The following is a 24,645-nucleotide window of genomic DNA, read 5'->3' as shown; positions in this document are numbered from 1 at the left end:
TCATGGGCACTGCTTTGAGTTATACTTCCTTTTATTGGTCCATGGAGAGGAAGCGATTTCTTCTATTTCTGTTGAAAAAAAGTGGAAGTAGTGTAAAGTGGAAGTAGTATTTCCAAATTTAACCAATATTTATTAACTGTTTCCCTATGTGCTATGCACAAAGTCAGGGCAACACTGGGGAAAGAGGCTGCCAGCCACATAAAATCCTACCGTGCAGTATGGGGAGAAAGACACAGAATGTTATTCTGGTACATTGAAGTTAACTCTTGGGTTCAATGTGAGGATTTTTGGTAGGAAAATGATGTTACTGAACGGGATCAGGGCAGGAACTCCAGAACACTTTTTACAGTAACCAACTTTGCATGCACCTATTCACATCCAGTGAGGTCCAGAGACCTTAAAAGCTTCTTGGAATAGGAGGAAACTGCCATCATTGGAAGATACCAATGTCTAAGTGGTCTGTAGAAGTTGTGCCACCTAGTACAGATGTGGACATAAGTAGCAGTAGTAGTGGAGGCAAGGAGGGCACCTCATGGCGTTCATAGACCTACCAGTGGATGATCATGCTGCAACTAAGAATGGAAAGTGGAAAAAGAGGTAACTGTACTGGTTTGAAAGAATGTATGTACCCTAGAAAAGCCATGTTTTAATCCTAATCTCATTTTGTAAAGGCAGCTGTTTCTTCTAATCCCTATTCAGTACTGTATGTTTGAAACTGTAATTAGATCATCTCCCTGGAGATGTGACTCAATCGAGAGTGGTTATCAAGCTGGATTCGGTGGAGACGTCTCCACCTATTTGGGTGGGTCTTGATTAGTTTACTGGAATCCTAAAAAAAAGAGGAAACATTTTGGAGAAAGCGAGAGATTCTGAGAGGGCAGAACGATATAGCAATGAGAAGCAGAGAGTCCACCAGCCAGCAACCTTGGGAGATGAAGAAGAAAAACGCCTCCCAAGGAGCTTCATGAAAGGTAGCAAGGAGAGAAAACTAGCAGCTAATGCCGTGTTCACCACATGCCTTTCCAGATGAGAGAGAAACCCTGACCCTGTTCTCCATGTGCCTTCTCACTGGAGAGTGAGACCCTGAACTTCATCAGCCTTCTTGAACCAAGGTATCTTTCCCTGGATTCTTTTGATTAGACATGTCTATAGACTTGTTTTAATTGGGACATTTTCTCAGCCTAAGAACTGTAGCAACTTATTAAATTCCCCTTTTTAAAAGCCATTCCGTTTCTGGTATATTGTATTCCAGCAGCTACCAAACTAGAACAGTAACTAAAACCAGGACACGATCAGGTACATCTGAAAGATGCCAGCAGATGCCAGAGGCTGGACACAGACTGGGCACCCCACCCTGATGCCTCTTGGCAGCCATATGAGACCTCTCAAAAGTTAGATGCTATTCCATGGAGTAAAGAGAGTCTCAGGTCAGGAGGTAGTCACATTCTCAGTGACTGAGAAATCACAGAATTGCCTGATTTTACCTGGAAGACACTATAAAGCAGAAGAGGACTAGAGATTATAATGAAATTTGTTGAGACATAGATAAAAAGGAAGTTACTTTTTTGCACACTTGAATACAGTATGCACATTGTAAAATGTGTCCATGCCGCACATTGTGAAATCATTTGCCTAGAGAAATCCTCAAAAATAAGCATTAAGGATGACACTTTAAGGAATATGCTGTTTATTAGAATGATTGAATGATGAAAAGAGAAGGTGGCTTTTTGAGTGTTTGCTGTTGGTTGTCCAAAATACTATGCTTGATACTTTATACAATTCATCTCACTTAACTCTTGCAGTAACTGCATGGTTAGTATAATTTTCTTCATTTTTAAAATGAGAGGACAGTAACTCAGAGAGAATAAGTCATTTAACCAAAATCTCACAGCTAGGAAGTAGTAGGATTGGGATGTGAAACTATATCTGATGCAAAGCTGTCATGCTTAACAGGTGAGAAATCAGTTTTTGTTTAGCTACCATCCACATGAGATGTTCACTTCTCATGTGGATGGTAGCTAAACAAAAGAAGAGGAATTTTCTACTCTGCTAGAATAAGTTCAGAAGTGAAGGGCCTCCTAGAGGTCAGGGACAGCAGAGGTGATTGCCACTCAAGTCCAGGACCCAGGAAGAATGTGGATGAGTCCTGTTCTGCCTTAGAAACTCCCTATGAGGCCATAGGCTTCTCTACCTTCCCCACCATGTGGGCATATGAAATTCAAGCCTGTACCACCAGATGGGAAAACAGACTCCACCAAGAAGCTGATTTCACTCTTGTAACACACATGGGGAATTGTCTCTTGGAGGGAGTGTAGTTTCATTAACAGAGCCACTCCTGTCCCTGTAAATCAGTGCAACTGCTAAAGAAGGGACAGCTGAGTCTGCCAGCCCCATGACTACAGCCCCAGATTGTGAATTCCTGCCAGAGACAGCAGGGAAACCACCGTTACTTGGGGGCAGGTGCATGGATGATAGGGAGTGGAGAGGGAGTCTGACATTGGAGCTTATAAACAAAAGCTTCCAGCCACTCCAGCTGCCAGGGTATGGAGTAGACTGCCTAGTAGGCAGTGAGCTACTCTTTGCTGGAGGGAGCTACAGAAATGTCTGGATAATTGCTTATTAGAGGGATGTGAAAAAGGTTCCTACTGCACTGGCTTGAGTAGTAGTAGCTGGTTTAGGCATTGGTGGTGCGTCTTGAAGCTAGGCAGTGCTAGTAAATACAAGCTATGCTGGTAACTCCGAGGTAAGGATGCTTCCTCTTGGTAAATATGAAAAGCACCTCAAGGAAGGAGGCTGCAGAACCCAATCTGAAGTTGGAGCATGACAAAGTTCTAAGCTAAGCTTTAGTTGCAGAGGGCAGCTGGTTTGGAACAGGAGATTGGGAGCCTGGGAAGTAACCAGGGCAGGCAGAACTAAAACAAAAAAACAACAACAAAGTAAAAAATAGTTCTTGGAGTTTTTCTCTTCTGCCACACACTCCGCTTCATTGTTGCTGTTTTCTGTCCCTGATCTACCCATTTTCCAGGGCACAATTCACCCCTTAAAGACCAGTCATGGGGCAGGCAACTATTCCATGTCAGACATGCCCTACTGTGGGAATACATTCTCCGTCTCACAGGCTTCAGTCTATAGTTAGTCCTTTCTGTTTGATCCACTCAGGTTGTCAGACAATGCCGCCCTCAGGGCCGGTGATCCCACTCTCAGACCTGCTGCCTTCACTTGACCAACTATTTCTGCCCACATCAACTTGCCTTCACTTCCTTGTCTTTCCATATCACCACAGCAGGAAGAGTCGCTTTGGTGTCTCAGACTACATTGTTATATTCCAGAGCAGTCCTTGGCCATAACCCTGACACGGTTCATTTTGTTTTTCAGTGTAAACCGTAGTTTGTTTCTGTGACTCAAATGTTGCCAAATAAGCCATCTTCTTTCCATTATATTTTATAGCTGTCATTTGCTGCTAATCTGACCTGTTTATTTTTTTCACCATTTTTTTGGTTCTGCCTTGTGTGGAGGCAAACCTGTTTTCTCTTAGATTCTTAATTCTACTGATTTTTAAATGACTATTTGAACCTCAACATATTAATATAGCAATTTGTCAGTTTTGACGTTCATTGTTTTATTCCTCAGCCATGGTTGCATAACAATCCTACAAGTGGGTATTTTTATTCTTCCCATTTAAGAGATGAAACAAACAAACAAACAAACCTAAGGTTCCATAGTTTATTTATAAAGTCAATACTATTATTACTCCTACTGTACAAATAAGGACAGTGATTTTACATAGCTACTTTCTGGGAGAAGTAAAAATGGAATTTCAACAGTCTAGCTCTAGAACCTGCGTGACAGATCTCTATGCTATAGTGCCACTAACATCAGCCATTCCAACATTATCTTTACCTTGCTTTTGCCTTTCACCTGGCAGAGAAGCAGAATTTTTATGGATCTCTTGAATGGACAGATTCCTCAAGGTCTCCATGGGCTGGTCTGGAATGGGCTGGTTTGTGGTCTGGAATGGGCTGATGTTGACCATAAATGTTAAGCAGGGTTTGTACAGATGGGCAAGAGAGGCACGGCAGGAATGAGGACTCTGTAAGGGCACTGACAGGTGGGTGTACGTGTTCGTTATGACAACGACAATCATCAAAATAATTTTCTACCACATTAGCTCATTTACCTCTAAGTGATCCTTTGAGGTAGAAGCTATTCTTATTTCCCTTTGAGAGATGAGGAAGTGAGAGTCAGGAAACTGGAGAACTTTGCTTCATATGGGAGCATCTGGACTAGAAGCCCCGTCTGTCTGTCCTTAAATCTCTCACACTAATATTATTAGCGATGCCAGAAGTAGGTGGGGGTATCTCAGGTGGAAGAAGTAGGCCTACGTGCCTTTTCAATAGAAAAAGTGACTTGTATTATCAAAAGATGTGTATAGTGGACTAGGGTATAAAAAAAGGTAGCTGTGGAGTAGTCAAATCCAGAGTTTACTCCTTGCTCTTTTACCTTGATCGAGTAGATTTACTTCTCTGAACCATATTTCCTTTATCCTTAATGGGGTAGCTTTGAGGACTAAAGTTCACAGCTCCTAGAACATAGCAGTTGCTCCAAGGGCAGGGGCAATAGTTGAGACACTATCTGGGTGATGTAGTAGCACACACGATACTGTCAGTACTGGAGTAATTGGGTAGGGAAGAGGATTTGGGAGAAATAGTAAATTCAGCTTCAGATGTACTGAGTTTGAATGAAATCCAGTTGAAGGTGTTCTAAAGACACAGCGTGAAGGTGTTCTAAAGACACAGCGTCAAGGTCCAGGTGAGAAGTCAGACCTGTATGCAAGGATCTGAGTGTCATCTGCGCTTGCGGGTTTCATTAACACTAGGAAAAGAGAGGGAGAGGTCTAAGGAGCTGCAGAAGATGAGGTTTCCATCACATTTTGGGGTAGGAACATTCCCATCATGGTATGATGAAGACGCCCCAGTAAGACCTGCACAGTGAGCAGTGCTTAGCCAAGAGACATTGGAGACCCCTCCACCTGTAAGCTTTCTTTAACACCTTCCCCACCTCTCTATTTTAATTTTTCAAATCCATAGTGTAACATGAATAGCTCCAAAATATGCCTTTCCTTGCTCCAAACTCCAAATGGATATTGTATTTCCTTTCCTGGCTTTTCAAGTCTATTGATTCTTTCTTTTCTTCCAAAGACATCCACAGCCAGTGTTAGAAGTTACCTCCTGCAAAGTGTTAAATAGCAGCAAAGGCTGGCAGATTTCCAAGACACTGAGGCTGGATGGGCAGGTGGGCAGGCTGGCTGGCCCCACTAGGAGGAAGCATTTGCAATCAATGTTGATGGATATGCAGAGTAAAAGGTGAGCCCTTTCTGGATCACTTACTGCTATGCAAAAGCCAGGCTGCTGCCCAATTTTATTTCTATTTTCTCATAAACCTCAGACAGAGACATGAGGGTCTATAATCTGAAAGTTTAAACATGCCAAATTCAATCCTGTGGGATACAAAAATGCAAGACAAACAGCTCTCTGGTCTGGAATCTGGCGGAGACCACCACTGTTTTTCATTATCTATCCTAGTTGTTAACCCAGCACCGACAGCCGTGTGCAAGGGTTCTGGTGTTTCTCACCTTTCCAGTGGTAAAAGCAAAAAGTCAGCATCTCTGGGTGGTAGCTGTGTGGGATAGGTCACTGCCTCCCTGTGGGACAATTTCCTTCTCTGTCAAGGGGTGATAAGCACTGCTCTACCCAACATGGTGATATTTGAAAGATACATCCTGTAGTGAATGTGACTGTGTTTTACAAACTGAAGTCATCTGAATAATCAAGATATTATTAATATAGGCACTTTGAGTATAGAATCTATTCTTATAACTAGACCGTCACGGCATGCATGTATTTCTTTAAAAACTACTCTTGCCTCTGTCGACACATTTTTGATAATTTTGGTTTTCCTTTGTCCTGGAAATTATTAGTCTATGCAACATTGAAGTATACCTATCTTTGAAGAATGCTCTCCACGACGAAGAAGTGGAAGCTCTTTGAAAGAAATTACTTTGAGCTGATGCAGAGCCACGAAGACAAGGGCAATGCAACAAGGAGCATCGTTGTAGATTTCCAAGGTTGTAAATGATCTTTGAGGTCCAATTTCTACCTCCTCTTGGGTTCCTCCCCACGGCATACTGGCCAGGCAAGCAGCCCTGCAACTTCTGCCTGGCTGTTATGGGCATGACACTCACAATTGCCCTGAACTTCAGGGCAACTCCTGTAGTTAAAATGTATCTTCTAGGGGGTGCAAAGGTAGTTCCGTGGTAGAACTCTTGTCTGCCATGCAGGAGACACAGGTTTGATTTCTGGCTCATTCACTTCCCAAACAAACAAACAAACAAAAAAACAGGAGCAAACAAACAAACAAACAAAAACAAAAAAGTTCAGCAAATGGTGCTGCAATAAAGGGATACTCACATGGAAAAAAGAATGAAAGGTGACTCCAGCCACACAGCATGCCAAAACAAAATGTGTCTTCTAATCTTCCTCCTAGAGATCTCCTTCTTCCACCTGCAGGTACCCAGGGTGGTCAAAACCCATCAATGATCACTCTTCAGCTACCTGAAGATGCAACACAATTCAATCCCTCAGGCCATCTCCTCACCTGTATTCTTTTATGCCCATTCCTTCTAAACCCATCTTGAATCACTTATTTATAAAACAAGCTATTCATAGAAGAATATGTTACACTATTTTGAAGATATCTGAGCCCTCCTGTATGCTTATTCTTCCCACTTTCAGTGAAATACGTATTAGAAAGGAAGTGTATATTATGGGTTTTAGAAGTGCATAATCAAATAGAAATGTGGAGAAGTATAAGGGGTAACTTGCAAAAAAAAATCATATGTAAGTCCATTACACAGAGATAGCTATTGTAAATGTTTCCATGTACATTTCTTTTTTTCTGTGAATTCAGTCCATTCATTTCTCCATTCATTTCTATATGTATTTTATCGGAATCATGTTGTACTTATTGTTTTATAGTATTGTTTTTATTCTAAAATATCATGTATTATTTTTCATGTCATTCATTAAGTATTCCTTATGATATTATTTTATGGCTTCCTACTCTTTCAGCTAAAAAAGCATATTAGTCAAAGTTCTCCAACTAAACAAAATCGACGTTATATAATAATGTAAATATTATGAGATTTTTTTAATAGGAATTGAGTAATGCAACTGTGGCAAGGGCAAGTCTGAATTCCAGAAGACAGGCACACTCTGGAAACCCTGATGAAAGCTTTTGATGAATTCTCCTGGAGAAGCTGGCAGGCTAAAGTAGAGATAGAAATTCTTCCTTCTGATTGCGGAAATAATCAGTTCTCCCTCTAAGGCCTTCAACTGATTGGATGAGACTTCTCTCATTTGTTGCAGGCAATCTCCTTAGTTGATTTTAAATGTAATCAGTCAAAGATGAAATCAACTTACTGATTATTTAAATTCGTAAAATATCCTCACGGTAACAATCAGGCCAGTGCTTGCTTGACCAAACAGCTGGACGATGTTACCTGGCTCAGCTAACACATAACTTAAACATCACAGGGCACCCCTTGTTGATTCAGCATCCATACACATTTCCTTAAACTACAGTCAATCTCTAACTTAAAACAATTAGCAGTCAAATATTCACTTAACGTAAGTCAGCTGTTAAGTGAACAACCAGAAGTCCACTAACTCTTTCCTCAGAAAAAGGTGCAAGTCCTTGTGTGATATTAATTCTTAAACTTGATATCCTATAACTTAAATACAGTGACATAAAGTTAATATAGCTTCAGTTATATGATAAGGGAATAACACAGGGAAGAAAACAAAGTTACTTACTTTATGTATGTGTTTGTGTATGTATATATAAACGTATTCATAACAAAACAAGGAAGAAATAATCAACCCTTACAGTCCTCATTTCTGTAAAGGGTCAAGTGGTCACAGCTCAGATTTGTGATTTCCTTCTTCCACTTCCATATTCCTGTTACCCTTAGCGAGTACATTAGCTGATCAAGGTTCTTTGCCTGGTGGAGTGAAACAAACCGTCATTCCTGAATTCACGTACTTTAACACAGGGCATGGTAGTACCAAGAGATACCCTTAGGGATCTCCTGTATTTCAAGGGAAACTCTTTATCTCCATTGCGTAGTAGAAGTTCTATTTCTCCATGATAGTCAGGCTCAATCACCCCAGCCAGTACATTAATATCTTTCTTTGCCTATTGATTCAGAGGCATAAGAAGCCCAAACTGGTCGGATGCCACTCTTAACTTCCAATTCAGTGGAAGACCTCTAGACCAACAGAGCATAATGTTGCAGGGACAGGAAGCAAAAACTTTTCTAGTGGGTCACTAGATATTAGTGAATACAGTGCCACTCCCATTCCTGCCCCTCGATTCCTGGGTTCGTGAATCTTAGTTATGGCAGAAACAGCACCACCATACACTGGATACTAATTTAGAGTATAATAGCCACCTGGAGAACAGCACCGCAGTCCTGCAAGGTGTTGCTGTCTAGTTGGTGCCATAATTGATCCTTCAAAAGGCCATTCCACAGTTCTGCCAATCCAGCTGCTTTGAGATGATGGGGAGCATGGTAAGACCGTGAATTCCATGAGCATGTGCCCATTCCACAGTTCATTTGCTTTGCAGTAGGCTCCTTGATCAGAAACAACACTCTGTGAAATATCATGATGGTGGATAAGGCATTTTGTAAGTCCACAGATGGTAGTTTTGGCAGAAGCACTGTGTACGGGGAAGGCAAACTCATATCCAAAATATGTGTTTATTCCAGTTAGAACAAAATGCTGCCCCTTCCATAATGGAAGTGGACCAATGTAATCAACCTGCCACTAGGTAGCAAGTTGATCACCCTGGGGAATGGTGCCATGTCAGGGACTGAGTGTTGGTCTCTGCTGGTGGCAAATCAGTCACTCAGTGGCTATAGCCAGGACAGCCTCGGTGAGTGGAAGTCCATGTTATAACTCAAGCATAACTTCTATCTCTTTGTGGGCCACTTCGTTTATGATCCCATTGGGTAGTGACAGGATTGGCTGGAGAAAAAGGCTGACTGGTATCTATAGGGTGGACAATATTACCTACTTAATGGTTAAAATCCTTCTCTGCTGAGGTTACCTTTTAGTGAGCATTTACATGGGTCACAGGTATCTTCATGATTTTTGCTCACTCAGGAAAGTCAACCCATGTACCTCTCCCCAGTTTTCTTTGTCACCAAATTTCCATCATATTGCTTCCAAGTCCCTGACCATCCAGATGAACAAATGGCTATGCCCTTGAATAGTATACAAAAGCATCTCTGGCCATTTCTCCTTCCAAGCAAAATGAACAAACATATATTGCTAGAAGTTCTGCTCACTGGAAGATTTACCTTCACCACTGTCCTTCAAGAATATCCCATAAAGAGGTTGTACTGCTGCAACTGTCCACTTTCAGGTGGCAGTGTATGTTGTGAAGAACCACTGGTAAACCAGACCTGAGTTCTCTATTCCTCAGTCAACTGAACACAAGGAACTCCCCATGAGGCCATAGTTGTGATCTGAGAAAGAGAAGGTAATGTGGCAGCAGTGGGGGCCATTTACCCTTGCACAATGAAATTTGGGGGCTGGTTTTCAGAAATCTCCAGTCTGCAAAATAAAGACAGTCTGCACAGAAACACAAAATGAGGGTTTCTTTCAGGGAATCCATAGAAACTTTCATGTCCTTCATTTGGCACTTAATCAGGAACTTGAAGCCTGAAATCATCCTTTTCTTAAACAACTATATCCATCACATTTTGAAACAACCAGCCAATATCATTATATTTTTTAATTCCACAAAATTTGTTAAGATATCAAATACAGTCTCCCTCAGAGCGTTTCCTCTTAGCTTAAGCATTTGAGCAGCAGTTTGAAATACGGATATTTTGTGTACCTATATTGTCAGTTCACACTATGTACTATCAATGCCATTTTTTTTTTTATAGCTCAGATGCAGCTTCATTCAGTGTTTTAACATGATTACTTTACAATTAGGTATTATTGTGCTGTCCATTTTTGAGTTTTTGTATCTAGTCCTGTTGCATGGTCTGTATCCCTTCAGCTCCAATTACCCATTATCTTACCCTGTTTCTAACTCCTGCTGGACTCTGTTACCAATGACATATTCCAAGTTTATTCTCGAATGTCGGTTCACATCAGTGGGACCATACAGTATTTGTCCTTTAGTTTTTGGCTAGACTCACTCAGCATAATGTTCTCTAGGTCCATCCATGTTATTACATGCTTCATAAGTTTATTCTGTCTTAAAGCTGCATAATATTCCATTGTATGTATATACCACAGTTTGTTTAGCCACTCGTCTGTTGATGGACATTTTGGCTGTTTCCATCTCTTTGCAATTGTAAATAACGCTGCTATAAACATTGGTGTGCAAATGTCCGTTCGTGTCTTTGCCCTTAAGTCCTTTGAGTAGATACCTAGCAATGGTATTGCTGGGTCGTATGGCAATTCTATATTCAGTTTTTTTAGGAACCGCCAAACTGCCTTCCACAGTGGTTGCACCATTTGACATTCCCACCAACAGTGGATAAGTGTGCCTCTTTCTCCGCATCCTCTCCAGCACTTGTCATTTTTTGTTTTGTTGATAATGGCCATTCTGGTGGGTGTGAGATGATATCTCATTGTGGTTTTGATTTGCATTTCTCTAATGGCCAGGGACATTGAGCATCTCTTCATGTGCCTTTTGGCCATTTGTATTTCCTCTTCTGAGAGGTGTCTATTCAAGTCTTTTTCCCATTTTGTAATTGGGTTGGCTGTCTTTTTGTTGTTGAGTTGAACAATCTCTTTATAAATTCTGGATACTAGACCTTTATCTGATATGTCATTTCCAAATATTGTCTCCCATTGTGTAGGCTGTCTTTCTACTTTCTTGATGAAGTTCTTTGATGCACAAAAGTGTTTAATTTTGAGGAGTTCCCATTTATTTATTTCCTTCTTCAGTGCTCTTGCTTTAGGTTTAAGGTCCATAAAACTGCCTCCAATTGTAAGTTTCATAAGATATCTCCCTACATTTTCCTCTAACTGTTTTATGGTCTTAGACCTAATGTTTACATCTTTGATCCATTTTGAGTTAACTTTTGTATAGGGTGTGAGATACGGGTCTTCTTTCATTCTTTTGCATATGGATATCCAGTTCTCTAGGCACCATTTATTGAAGAGACTGTTCTCTCCCAGGTGAGTTGGCTTGACTGCCTTATCAAAGATCAAATGTCCATAGATGAGAGGGTCTATATCTGAGCACTCTATTCAATTCCATTGGTCGATATATCTATCTTTATGCCAATACCATGCTGTTTTGACCACTGTGGCTTCATAATATGCCTTAAAGTCAGGCAGTGCAAGACCTCCAGCTTCGTTTTTTTTCCTCAGGATGTTTTTAACAATTCGGGGCACCCTGCCCTTCCAGATAAATTTGCTTATTGGTTTTTCTGTTTCTGAAAAATAAGTTGTTGGGATTTTGATTGGTATTGCATTGAATCTGTAAATCAATTTAGGTAGGATTGACATCTTAACTATATTTAGTCTTCCAATCCATGAACACGGTATGCCTTTCCATCTATTTAGGTCTTCTGTGATTTCTTTTAACAGTTTTTTGTAGTTTTCTTTGTATAGGTTTTTTGTCTCTTTAGTTAAATTTATTCCTAGGTATTTTATTCTTTTAGTTGCAATTGTAAATGGGATTCATTTCTTGATTTCTCCCTCAGCTTGTTCATTACTAGTGTATAGAAATGCTACAGATTTTTGAATGCTGATCTTGTAACCTGCTACTTTGCTGTACTCATTTATTAGCTCTAGTAATTTTGTTGTGGATTTTTCCGGGGTTTCGACATATAGTATCATATCGTCTGCAAACAGTGATAGTTTTACTTCTTCCTTTCCAATTTTGATGCCTTGTATTTCTTTCTCTTGTCTAATTGCTCTGGCTAGAACCTCCAACACAATGTTGAATAATAGTGGTGATAGTGGACATCCTTGTCTTGTTCCTGATCTTAGGGGGAAAGTTTTCAATTTTTCCCCATTGAGGATGATATTAGCTGTGGGTTTTTCATATACTCCCTCTATCATTTTAAGGAAGTTCCCTTGTATTCCTATCTTTTGAAGTGTTTTCAACAGGAAAGGATGTTGAATCTTGTCAAATGTCTTCTCTGCATCAATTGAGATGATCATGTGATTTTTCTGCTTTGATTTGTTGATATGGTGTATTACATTAATTGATTTTCTTATGTTGAACCATCCTTGCATACCTGGGATGAATCCTACTTGGTCATGATGTATAATTCTTTTAATGTGTTGTTGGATATCAATGCCATTTTGATCATTGCAAATAGATCATTAGTGCCTTTGAATCTAATAAAAACAGAAAACCAATTCTAATACCCCAGAACCAAACAAGAAATCCCACCCTTGAGATTCTGTTTCTCTGGTACCAAATCTGTATTAATAAAGTTCTTCAGGGAAAAAAGAATATATATGTGTATAATGTAAATATTATGAGATTTATTATAAGAATTGGCTCCTGCAACCTCTGGGGATGGGCGAGTCCAAATTCATAGGGCTGGCTACAAGCTGGGAACTCAACAAAATTTTTTTATGAATTCCCTAGGGGAAGCTGGCTGGCTGAAGTACAGGTGGAAATCCTTCTTTCTTACTATTGAAATAATCAATTATCACCTTAAGGCCCTCAACTTCTCTCATTGTTGGAGGCAATCTATTCAGTTTATTGTACTTGTAATCAGTCAAAGATGGAATCAATTTACTAATTATTTAAATCCATGAAATATCCCCAAAGTAACAATCAGTCCAGTGCTTGCTTTACAAAACACCTGGACACCATCACCTACCTAAATCGACACAGGAACTTAACCATCACAAAGAGTATGCTCCATCACTCTCCATTTCATTCTCTCCTTTATTTTTCTTCATAGCATGCATCACTGTCTGCCATTTAATTATACATTTAATTGTCTATTATCTGTGCCCTTTGCTAAAGTAAAAGCTCCAACAGGACAAAGGCTTTGTCAGTTTTGTTATGTTTTGTTTTGCTTTTCTGCCTTTTTAAACATGACATCTTTATTGAGATATATTTCACATACTACACACAATTCACCTATTTAAATTATACAATTCATTTTTTTTCACTATCTGTGAATATAGTAAATACAGCCATGACTATGACCAATTTGAGAACATTTTCAATATCATTAAAAAGAAACCCAGTACCCCTTAGCTGTCACTCTCATTATCTCCCCGAACCCCCCAACAGTAATCCCAGGCTTAGTGTCTATTTTCTATCCCTACAATTTGCCTCTTCTGGATAGCTCACATAAATAGGATTTGCACTACATGGTCTTTGGTGACATTCTTTTTTTTCACTTAGCATAACATTTTCAAGGTTCATCCATGTTGGAAATGTATCAGTACTTCATTCCTTTATTGTTGCTAAATAATATTACATACATTTTAACTATTGTAGTAACTAATACAGACCACAAATTTTCACTTTTTAACTGCATTCAATGTATAGGAGTAGTATTAACTATACCCACAGTATTATGCTATTATCCCTGGCATCCATTACTGCACATTTTTCATCACCTTAAAGTAGTTAGCCTTTAAGTTGCAACTCCTTTAACTCCCTCTTCTCATCTCCTATCTCTACCCCTTTCCTGGCAAACTATAAACCACAATCTATTTATATGACGTTTGCCTTTTTTAGGTATATCATATAAGTGAGATCACACTATATTTATCTTTTTGTGTCTGACTTATTTCACTAAACATGATATCTTCAAGTTTCATCCGTGTTGCAGCATGCAACAAAACTTCATTTCCTTTCATGGCTGAATAATATTCCATTGTGTGTATATGCCAAATTTTGTTTATCCCTTCATCTGTTGTTGGACATGGGTTGTTTCCATCTTTTGCCTTTTATGAATAATTCTGCTATAAACATTCATGTACAAATATCAAGTCCTTGCTTTTAATTCTTTTGAATATATATACTGTCTTAGTCAGGGTTCTTTGGGGAAATGGAGCTGAAAGTAGATAGTTGTAAATATTATGAAGGTTTTATAAAAATTGTATCACGTCAGTGATACAAGTCCAAATCCCGTAGGGCAGGCTACATGCTGGAAACTACAATGAAGGTTTTCAATGAAGTCCCCTGGAGAAGCTGGCTGCCTAAAGTAGAGATGGAAATTCTCTCTGAATTTCTGAATCATTGCTGAAATCATCACTTCTCTTTTTAAAGCCTTCAACTATTGGATAAGACTTCTCTCATTGTTGAAGACAATCTCCTCAGATGATTGTAGATGTCATCAGCATAGGTAACAATTGATTTACAGGTTATTTAAATCAATGAAATGTCCTCACAGTAACAGCGAAGGCTAGTGTTTGCTTGACCAAACAATTGGACACCAAAACCTGGCAAATTGACACATGAAATTAACCAGCATATATACCAAGAAAAGGAATTGCTTTTGGTCACATGGTAATTCTATTTTCAAATTTTGAGACATGCCAAACAGATATCCGCAGTGGCTGCATGATTCAACAGTGCTACCAGAAAAGGATAAGGGTTCCTCTTTCTTCACATCCTCAACACCATGTTCATTTATTTATTCATTCTTGATACTAGCCATACTAGTGGATGTGAAGAGGTACCTCATTGTGGTTTTGATTTGCATTTTCCTGATGGCCTTTGTTGCATCTCATAAGTTTTGGTATGTTGTACTTTCATTTTCATTCATCTCAAGTTGTTTCCCAATTTGCCTTGTGATTTCTTCTTTGGCCCATTGATTGTTTAATAGTGTGTTGTTTCACCTCCACATATTTGTGGATTTTCCTGTTGTTCTTCTGTTATTTCTAGGTTCATTCCATTGTGGTTGGAGAGGATGCTTTGAATAATTTCAATATTTTAAAAATTTGTTGAAGCTCATTTGTGGCCTAACATGTGATCTATCCTGAAAAGAATGTATATTCTGCTATTTTTGGATGCAATGCTCTGTATTTGTCTGTTAGGTCTGGTTTACCTATGGTAATATTCAAGATTTCCATGTCCTTATTGTTCTTCTATCTAAATGTTCAATCCGCTTATGAAAGTGTTGTACTGAATTTTCTAACTATAATTGTAGAGTTGTCTATTTCTTCCTTCAGTTTTGTCAATATTTGCCTCATGTATTTTGGGGCGCTGTGATACAAGACAAATATGTGTACGATTGTTATATCTTCTTGGTGGATAATTAATATAATAGTGACCTTCTTTGTCTCTTATAACACTTTTTGACTTAGAGTTTATTTTATCTGATATTAGAATAGCTACCCTCCCCTTCCCCACCCAGCCAGTTCTCTTTTGGTTACTATTCATATAGAATATTGATTTCCATCCTTTCACTTTCAACCTGTTTGTGTGTTTGGATTGAAGGTGAGTCTCTTGTAAACAACATGCAGTTATGTCATGCTTGTGTATCCATTCTGCCAGCCCATGTCTTTTGATTGGACAGTTTAATCCGTTTACATTCAATGTAACATCTGATGAAGTAGGACTTACTTGAGCCATTTTATCCTTTGTTTCTTATACATCTGATCATTTTTGGCCCTCTTTTCCTTCATTGCAGACCTTTTTTGTGCATAGTTGATCTTTTATGATGTAACTGATTGATTCCTTTCTCATTTCAACTCTTGTATATATTTTAAATACTTTCTTTGTGGTTATCATGGGGTTTATATTAAGCAGCCTAAGTCTATAAACTACTAGATAAAAAATGATACCAATTAACTTCAATCAGATACATAAATTCTGCACCTATATCCCCCCCATTTCCCCACTCTGTGTGGTTTTCTCTCACACATTACCTCCTTATATTCTGTATGTTTATAACATAGAAATATGATTATTACTTATTCAATAGTGTTATGAATGTTATAGAAAATAACATAGGCACAGGGTACCAGGTGAGCCCAGACTAGGCTGGGGCCAGGCACCCTGTATCCACTGCTAAAGTACCACAGCATTGAAGACAGTGAGGTTTCTACATGAAGGGGAACTTGAGTGCAAGTTTTGAATGTGGTTTTTAGCCATTCTGGGGCAAAACAATTCACTTGTTATTCCCAGAAAAATTACAGAGGCTCATTAGAGTGTATATCTCCAGAGGAATTCTCCATTGTGTTTTTGAATCAGCACAAGACTGCCCTCCTGTCTCACTCCTCCCTCTGCTTTCATGACCCACCAGTTAACAGACTGTCTCTTAGATCACTGCTCTGTCTGCCCTCTCGCCAGATGCCCTCATGATCATCTTAATGTGCTAAAAGCAAAAGAATGGGACAAATGAGATGCCCAAGGACCAGCCTAGAGTCATCACACTCAAGATTGCTCTTCCCACAGCATGGATGGGGTCTCCACCCCAGCCCCAGGCTGGGCCCAGAATCTCTTTCCTAAGCAACATCCAGGTTTGTCTTCAACTCGCTGTGACTTCTGACCATTTCCTGGTCAAGTTGAACCAATCCTCGTCTGGGTCTTGGCTGTGTGGAAAGAGAAATGGGAGAGGCATGCAGGGAAGACTGAGTTTGAAACTGGGCCTTCTGGGGTATGACCCAGAGAGCAGTACACCATGCCACCTCTTCTCCCCCTCATTCTCTCTGTTGAAACTGATGACTAGGCAACAGCTGTCAGGTATACTCTGCAGAAGCCAGGTCTGTCAGCAACCCCTGCTGTCCTCAGGACTCACCAACCAGCCCAGGGCTAGGACCAGCTAACGGAGTGGTGTGGCAGTGGCCCCTCGGTAGGAGCACAGTTCAGAACCCACAACCCACATTTCCCTAGCTTCTACCTGGCAGGGCACTCCCACAACATCTGGGATGGAGAAGGGATTCTGTGAGCTGGCTGCTGATATCTAGTCCAGAAGGGCCCAGAGTCTCCCCGAGTTGGCCAGAGGACACGGAAGGCCTTCCTCCAGGGACATCAATGGTCACAAAAGGAGGAGATGAGGAGAAACCAGGTGCATAGATCTGGGAAGCATGAAAAAGGGGGGTGGGAAGCAGCCCATCACCAAATCACCCCTGGAGTTTTCTTTCCAAAGACTTAGGAATAGGTTCACCCATTAGCAACCCTGAAATCTCCACCCATCAAAGATGCATTTGTGTTAATACTACCATTTGTGTAGTATTACAAAAAGGATGACAAAAAGGAATTGCAGACTTGAAGGAATGTGGTGTGATGCAGAGGAGAGAAGCAGGGGAGAATGTAGAAATACGGTGCCATCCACTCAGATCCTGGGAGCCCTGGGCCCTTCCAGAAGCCAAGAGAAGGACAGGAATGCAGGAAGGAACACAGCACACACCTGGTGAGGTGCCACCTGCAGAGACAAAAGCTTCGAGTCACCTGTGACAAGGAAACCTACAGTGAGAACACTATAAGTTTCAATATCTAAAGGGCATCTTCCTACACTTTCCATAACACATTTACCTCCAGGAAAAACCCAACCACAATGTGAGGTAAACAAAGGTGACCAGATCCCATGTAAACTGTATCCGACAGGAAGGACCCAAGAAAGAGGAGGCCGCACGCTGGCTTAGTACTGTCATGAAGCTTGTTGTTGGAGCTGGGGACGTCCGAGACTACATGGTCTAGTCTTCCTCCTTGTAGGGGAGACTCCCAAGCCCTGCTGGCAATGTCTTGGCCGGCTGGGAGAGGCGAGTTGGCACATGGTGCTAGTCGCAGCACTGGATGCAGCTGCCACCCAGCACTGCCTGGAGACTGAAGCCGTGACAGCATGTGACCTCAGGATGCAGAAGGCTTCCATATCTAGTCACTGCAGAAAGCTGCAGAATACCACAACGCAGATGGATGCCAAATGTAACCCATATGCTACTAAAAACAAGTAAAGGGAAAAGAAGATGATAGCTAAACTGCTTTAGGTACTGCATACTACTGCATTTCATGGGCCAGGGGTGGCGCTCGGGCAGGTATGGGGGTGGGGGCAGCAGAGGGTCCTCATAGGTCCATAGCTGCCCTTCCTCTTGGCAGAGCAGCTCCCTCCCCAATCCCTCCCCAGTCCTTGATTCTCAGGTTGAAGTGGCCAGTGCTGACTCATCCTTCTAATCACAGCACTGGCTGGATTAGGTCACGGTGGTAACTGAGGTGGGAGTTGGCTGTGAGCTGGGTGGTCTCTGTGGCAGATTCTAGGGGTATCACAATGGGCATTTCTGTGGCCTCTTCTCATCTGACCGCAACTGGGCCTCCAAGTCCTCTGGGAACACACAGAAGGTGGTCTCCTTGACCAAAGGGGCTTGGGCTTGCTCTTCCAGCTGCAGTTGAAGCAGCAGCAGTAGCAGCACATCAGGAACCCACAGAACACAAAGAGGGCCTTTGCCCACCACCTGGAGAGCACAAAGTAGGTGTTCAGGTTCTCCTCCCAGAACTCCTTGTCCCTGTAAATGTCCAGGGAGCCATACTTGTTGTAGATATTCTTCTTGGTGGCATCGGTCAGGATGGCGTGGGTGTTGTTGATCTCCTTGAACTTGTCTTTGGCCTCTGGGTTGTCCGGGTTCTTATCAGGGTGGTATTTCAAGGAACATTTCCAATAGGACTTTTTAATGACATCTGATTTTGCATTCTTATCCAGCCCAAGAACATGGTACAGTGGTTCCCAGACAGCCAGTGCTGCCTCTGATTAGCCATGTTAGAGCACTAGTTTTGAGGCTGAGAAAAATGTCCAAATCAAGGCACCATCAGGGTGATGTTTTCTTTCCAAAGACTGGCTATGGTCGGCCCTTGGCTCCCCTGCCACATGGCAAGGCACATGGTGGCATCTGTTGGTCTCTCCCTTCTCTTCCGGATTTCATTACTTTCAGCTCTTTGCTTTCACAGCAGTTTTTTTTTTTTGGGGGGGGGGGGGGTTGGGGGTGCATGGTCCTGGAATCAAGCCCGGATCTCCTTCATGGAAGGTGAGCATTCTACCACTGAACCACCCTTGCACCCTCAATGGTATTTTTGAAGGGCAGTTTTGCCAGATATAGAATTCTTGGCTGGCAGGGCTTTTTTTTTTTCTCTCTCTCTTTCAATACTTTAAATTTGTACTGCTTTCTCACCTACCTGGTTTCTGATGAGAAATTGCTACTTAATCATATTGAGTATCTCTTGTATATGATGAATCGTTTCTCTCTTGCTACTTTCAAAATTCTCTATCTTTGACATTTTGGTTATTATATGTCTGTTTTGATTATTCTATGTCTATTTCAGTTTATTCTGTTTGGAGTTCATTGTGATTCTTGGCCATGTATAATCATGTCTTTCATCAGATTTGGGAACTTTGGAGTCATTATGACCTCAAATATCCTTTCTGCCTCTTTTCCCTTCTCCTCTCCTTCTGGAACCCTCATAATATGAATATTGGTTTGCTTGATGTTACCCTGTCTCTTTATGCTCTGCTCACTTTTTTCATTCTTTTCTCTATTGACTCTCCAGATAGTATGATTTCAACTTTCCTGCTCTTTAGTTTGCTGATTCTTTTTCCTGCCTGTCAAGTCTGCTGTTGATACCTCTAGTGCATTTTTAACCTCCATTATTGTGTTTTTCATCCCCATAAACTCTGTTATGTTCCCTTTTAAACTTTATAATTCTGTATTTTGTTCACCCTTTTGTTCTATCTAGTATCTATCTTTCCTTTAGTTCATTGGACTTATTTAGGAGCTTTGACTCAATGTCTTTGATTAGTTATTCCAATGTCTGTACTTCCTCTGTTGTTTTCATTTCTTCCCTTGAATGAGCCATCTCTTTCAGTTTCTTTGTATGGCATGTGATCTTTTGTGGATGTCTGAACATATAATTATTTTGATGTGCTAATTCTTGTAAGTCAGTTTCTCCCTCTTGCCTAATGTTTTAGTACAGATTGGCTGTTCATTAATGATCATCTTCAATCTTTGGCCTAGTTTATTTGAAACCTTTAGAGCAGTCCATTGGTACCAGTTTGTTTTTCAAACAGGCTTTCCTGTGCCTTAATCTTGCCCTGTATCATACCTTAAGTATATGCAGTAACATTCAAGATTACCTTAGTAGGTTAAACCGTTTCCCCATACGAAAGAGGATTTCCTTTCCTCTGTTCCTCTTCTGGAACTCCCGGGCTGTTCTCTTTGTTTCAGTACAGATTTTCTTCTCCATTGGCTGCAGTTTGTTCTGTTCCACTCCTATGCCCTGGATGTCCCTTTTACTCCTGCTTTCAGCCCTGAGCCCACACTGCTGTACAATGACTTACTTCCCCATTTCCATGTGGCTTTTCTGCCTACAGTAACTTCTGGATTGGGGGATCCCAGCGTACAGAGTCAGATGGGGTCAAGAGACAAAGCATCCAGTATTTGAATTTAAGTGAACCAGCAGTTAGGTTCCAGGTTGCAAGTGTGTACAGATTGTCAAATATTGTGCCATGGGTCATCTGATTTCAAGGACCCACTTAAAATGCATATGCACAGATTGCTAAAGTGCTGCCATGTGTCTGTACGACCTTGGATCCCTACGCATGAGTGCACATGGGATACTAAACTGCCACTGTGTGAGGCTCTGTAGTCAGTGAGTACAGCAGGAGGTGCCTGAGCTGGGAAGAAGCCACCGTGGATCACATAAACCGTGAGGGTCTGAGTATGGAGGGGGTGGGGCGGGAAAGATGTGGACCAGCAAATTTGCGCTGCCCCTCCTCTACCGTTTTTAGGCGATAGGTTTTTTTCAATTCAACATTTGTAGACTCAATTCTTTTTGTTCATCCTGTGGAGTTCCAAGAGAATTGAAATTGCCCTTTTATTTAGCTGTCTCTAAGGGAATATACTCATAGGATGTGTTGTGCCGCCATCTTGATCAAGCTTTGTCAATTTTTTCTTCCCTGCTGTACCCTATGAACATACAATTCTATCTGGATCCTAGTAGAAAACCAGTATCCTACCATTAGCCACTTTAAATGAGTATGTATTAAATCATGTTGTATATAAATCTTTGGTTGTTTTTTTGCCTTTTTATTTAGGGAATATTGCAAGGCAATGTTTTTGAGCCAACAAGTATGGACATTTTTATGGCCTTTGATAAAAATTGAAAAATTATCATCCAGAATTATTGTACTAATTTACATTCTCACTACTGACATATGAGAGAATCATATTTATTTTCTCACTTATTCCCACACAGTCATTTCATTTATTTTCATCTCTGCCATTTGATAGGGAAAAACAGCATGTAATTTTTATATTAATTTGAAATATAGTTCTAATGAATCAGAATATTTTTTCACATACTATCTAGTTGTGTTTTTAATTGTCGTCTATTTTATTTGTTAATACTATTTTTAATTTTTCTTACTTGTTTGTAACATTTCTTTGTATCTCAAGGAAATTGAATATTTATCATTTAATTTTGTTATGATGTTTTACTATGTAAAATTATTACATTTGTATACAGTCAGATGTATCAACCTCTTTCTCTATGATTTCTGCTATCTTATGCATGTAAAATTTGTTACAATTCTTGAGTAAAGCCTTGCTGTAATGGCAGGAGGTCTAATTAAATGAGGATCTCCTTTATGAATTTAGGATACTGAACATCCCTGCCGAAAAGAAGGGATGGAGCTATACATCTCTCTCAGAATGCATTAAATTCCAGTCATTTAGCAGAGACAAGACATATAGCACATTTATAAGAGCATATGGAAATGGGACCTAATGGGGACTGAGTCTTGGGATCCAACCAGCAATGAAATATTAAAGTGGGAAGAACATTTCAGAATCAAAAAAGGCCATTCTGTCCTGCACACCTGTCCTCTTAAAATTTATCTTAATCCTACATTCCTGATGTTTTACCATCTGTCGACATACCTTTCCTCTTGAAATAAGTCAGGGGCTTGAATTAATTTTTTGCTACATTTGCCTTGTCTGTTCATTTATTCCATATGTTCATTATCTTCAATGTGCAGTCATTCCTGCCCAAATTTCCCAGCTTTCATCACAACTCCCTAGTTTTTATTCCTTTACCTTCGTCTGCACAATATGTTTTATTGTCCTTATTAATCCCTCAGCTGAAACCACCTCAAGCTCTATTATTTTTCAAGAAAATTAGAGCAATTTTAATACCCTCATTATTTCATAAGTATGAAATAAAATGAGATATATTCCAATGGACCATGTCTTCCTCAAATTTATATCTTAGCTAAGTCTCACTCTGAGAAGATTTGGATATTTTCAAGATCTTGAATGTATAATTTGACTCAGTAGTAAATCAAACCATTGAAGGGAACACAAAAAGACCATTAACACAAAGGATTCTAAAGAGTCTTAAAGGGAATGATGATAAGCTGTTTAGAGTTAAGATTCAAATCATTGGTTCTAAATCTTCCCTGTAAATGAGGCATGCATGGGTTAATTTCCATTAACTTTGGTGGAAAATCATACATGGACATCAGAAGGGAAACCCTTATGCGTGACTCATTATGCATCTTTCAAAAGGGAGGGAAAAATGCAGATTTTCTGCCTTTTTTATTAACCTATTTGCTCTCCTCTCCTGTATTTCTCTCTCTCTCTCTCTTTTTACACCCACAGTATTTAATTTGCGTGGGTAATAGTTACAGATAAACAGGGATACTCCATATACAACTACCAATACTTTTTCATACAGTTCATATCTCAGTACATCTTTCTAAAGTCAGTGCATTGTCAACAAGTTTTATATAGTAATTTACAAGGTGAACTAGTTACTAGTTAACGTAATAAATTTTCTGCTAATTCATGGAATTCAAAAATTAATTACAACCAATATGACAAACACAGATCACACAATATTAGTGGATTGTGCTACCTGTTTAAATAAAACATCTGTAAGGAAATTATTTAAAACTTCTACTTTTTCATGGGACTTGTCCAAGTAGGAATGAATGGATTCCTGAAACTATAAAGTCTACAATTTGTCTGACTTCATCACAGCATACTCTTTAGATCACTGCTTCTTACTTGCACTGACAGTCATCTTCTGGAAAGGAATTAGAGTTGGATAGCCATTGAAGACAACCTTCCAAAATGCTCTGAGAAGAACTGGATGGTAACTGGCTTCATATTTTTTAACACAAATGCTTAATTACATTGGTACCTACTACTTATGAGGAAGGAAAGCTAAAGGCTAAAGGCATCTGGAAATTAATAAGAATCCAGGGTCCAAATGAATTAAAAATTTAAAAATACACAACCCCAAAAGAGACATTTATTTCAAATTTATTTCAAAGCAATTCAGGGAAACTTTTAAAAATGCTGCCTGAAATAAGTAACATTTATGCCTTTTTTTCCAGTCTTGAAAAACCAGAGAAAATAATGAAGCAAAGAAGCATAACTTTTGATGACCTCTAGTGTAAAATAATTTTAAAAAGACAAATTCCAAAAAAAGTGGCTAATAAAACAAATAAATCTAAAGTTTACTTCTTAAAATTACCAATCTTACTAACAATGCTTAACAATTCTCAGTGTTTAGGATGTGTTTTGCTTTAAGTTTAATATGGGGGGGATACCCCAGTCAAGTTAAATTATAGACCTAGAGCCATCACCTATGAGTAGGTCTTTAAAAGTTCTTTTGCATGTATTCTCTCCTTTTAAAGTGCAAAATAAACAAGCAAACACAAGTAGTGTTCCACTAATTGTAAAACACCCTGTATCTTTGATGTTGCTTTTCTTCCCAGAAGCTCTTTGTGCAATGAAGATGCTATAAATAATAACAACTGTTCCACCACACTCAACAGTTGGGGGATTCAGTTTTGAGGACACTTGAAATATCCTTCAAAGTAATATGCCTCTATCTGGAGGGCCATTTTAGCTGGATTTCCCAGAATGCTTTCTCTTACCACAGGGTCACCCAGCCAAGGCTCTGGATAAAAAGCAGACAGCTCTTAGAGATTCTTCTCTTTCATACTGACCATTATATGCCTCTACCACCAAAGATTGGTTGTGTCTCAGACGCAAACACAACAAAAACAAAACAGCTAGAAAGACATAGAAGAGTGGGAAATGGCTTAAAAGGAAACCTAAAAATCTGTGTCCCTGCCATCAGAATCATTTATAAACCTTCATGATCTTGCTTTCCCATCATGTTAATATCACGGAATAAAACTTCAGGAAAAAGAAAGTAGCATGTCATGTCATCCTCAGACAAAATTAAAATGTATTGATTTTTAACTTTAACTCCAAAATAAAAAATCCTTAGCATTCTGTTCTTATTTTTGGTAAACTCTGTACTCACTACATGTTTGTTCATATCTGGACAAGCACAATTAAATTCATATTTGGTCCCAGGTGACTGACACCAAACCCTTTTGTTTACAGGCTAATGGTGGGCTCTATCAGAAAGTTCTCTGCCAGAGAGTTTGTGTGAGCTACTTCAAAACAAAATTGTTGCTATTGTAAATGTTAACCTCTATTTTAATTAGGATTTTTATTTTGTGCTTCAGGGTCACAGGATAAAATAAGTACATTTAGCTTTTCTTTAAACAATGCTCTTGCCACATGTCAGCTATGGAAAGTTACCTCCCTCACCACCTGCTTG

General features: G+C 39.8%; 1 pseudogene; it reads right to left on the bottom strand.

The window, feature by feature from the left end:
• Positions 1–18,189: 18,189 nt before the first annotated feature.
• On the bottom strand, positions 18,190–18,768 carry LOC143675547 (dnaJ homolog subfamily C member 5 pseudogene; annotated as a pseudogene).
• Positions 18,769–24,645: the final 5,877 nt, after the last annotated feature.

This window comes from Tamandua tetradactyla, chromosome 3 (assembly GCF_023851605.1).
Source record: "Tamandua tetradactyla isolate mTamTet1 chromosome 3, mTamTet1.pri, whole genome shotgun sequence".
Taxonomy (NCBI): domain Eukaryota; kingdom Metazoa; phylum Chordata; class Mammalia; order Pilosa; family Myrmecophagidae; genus Tamandua; species Tamandua tetradactyla.
This window is presented reverse-complemented; position numbering and strand designations above follow the sequence as displayed.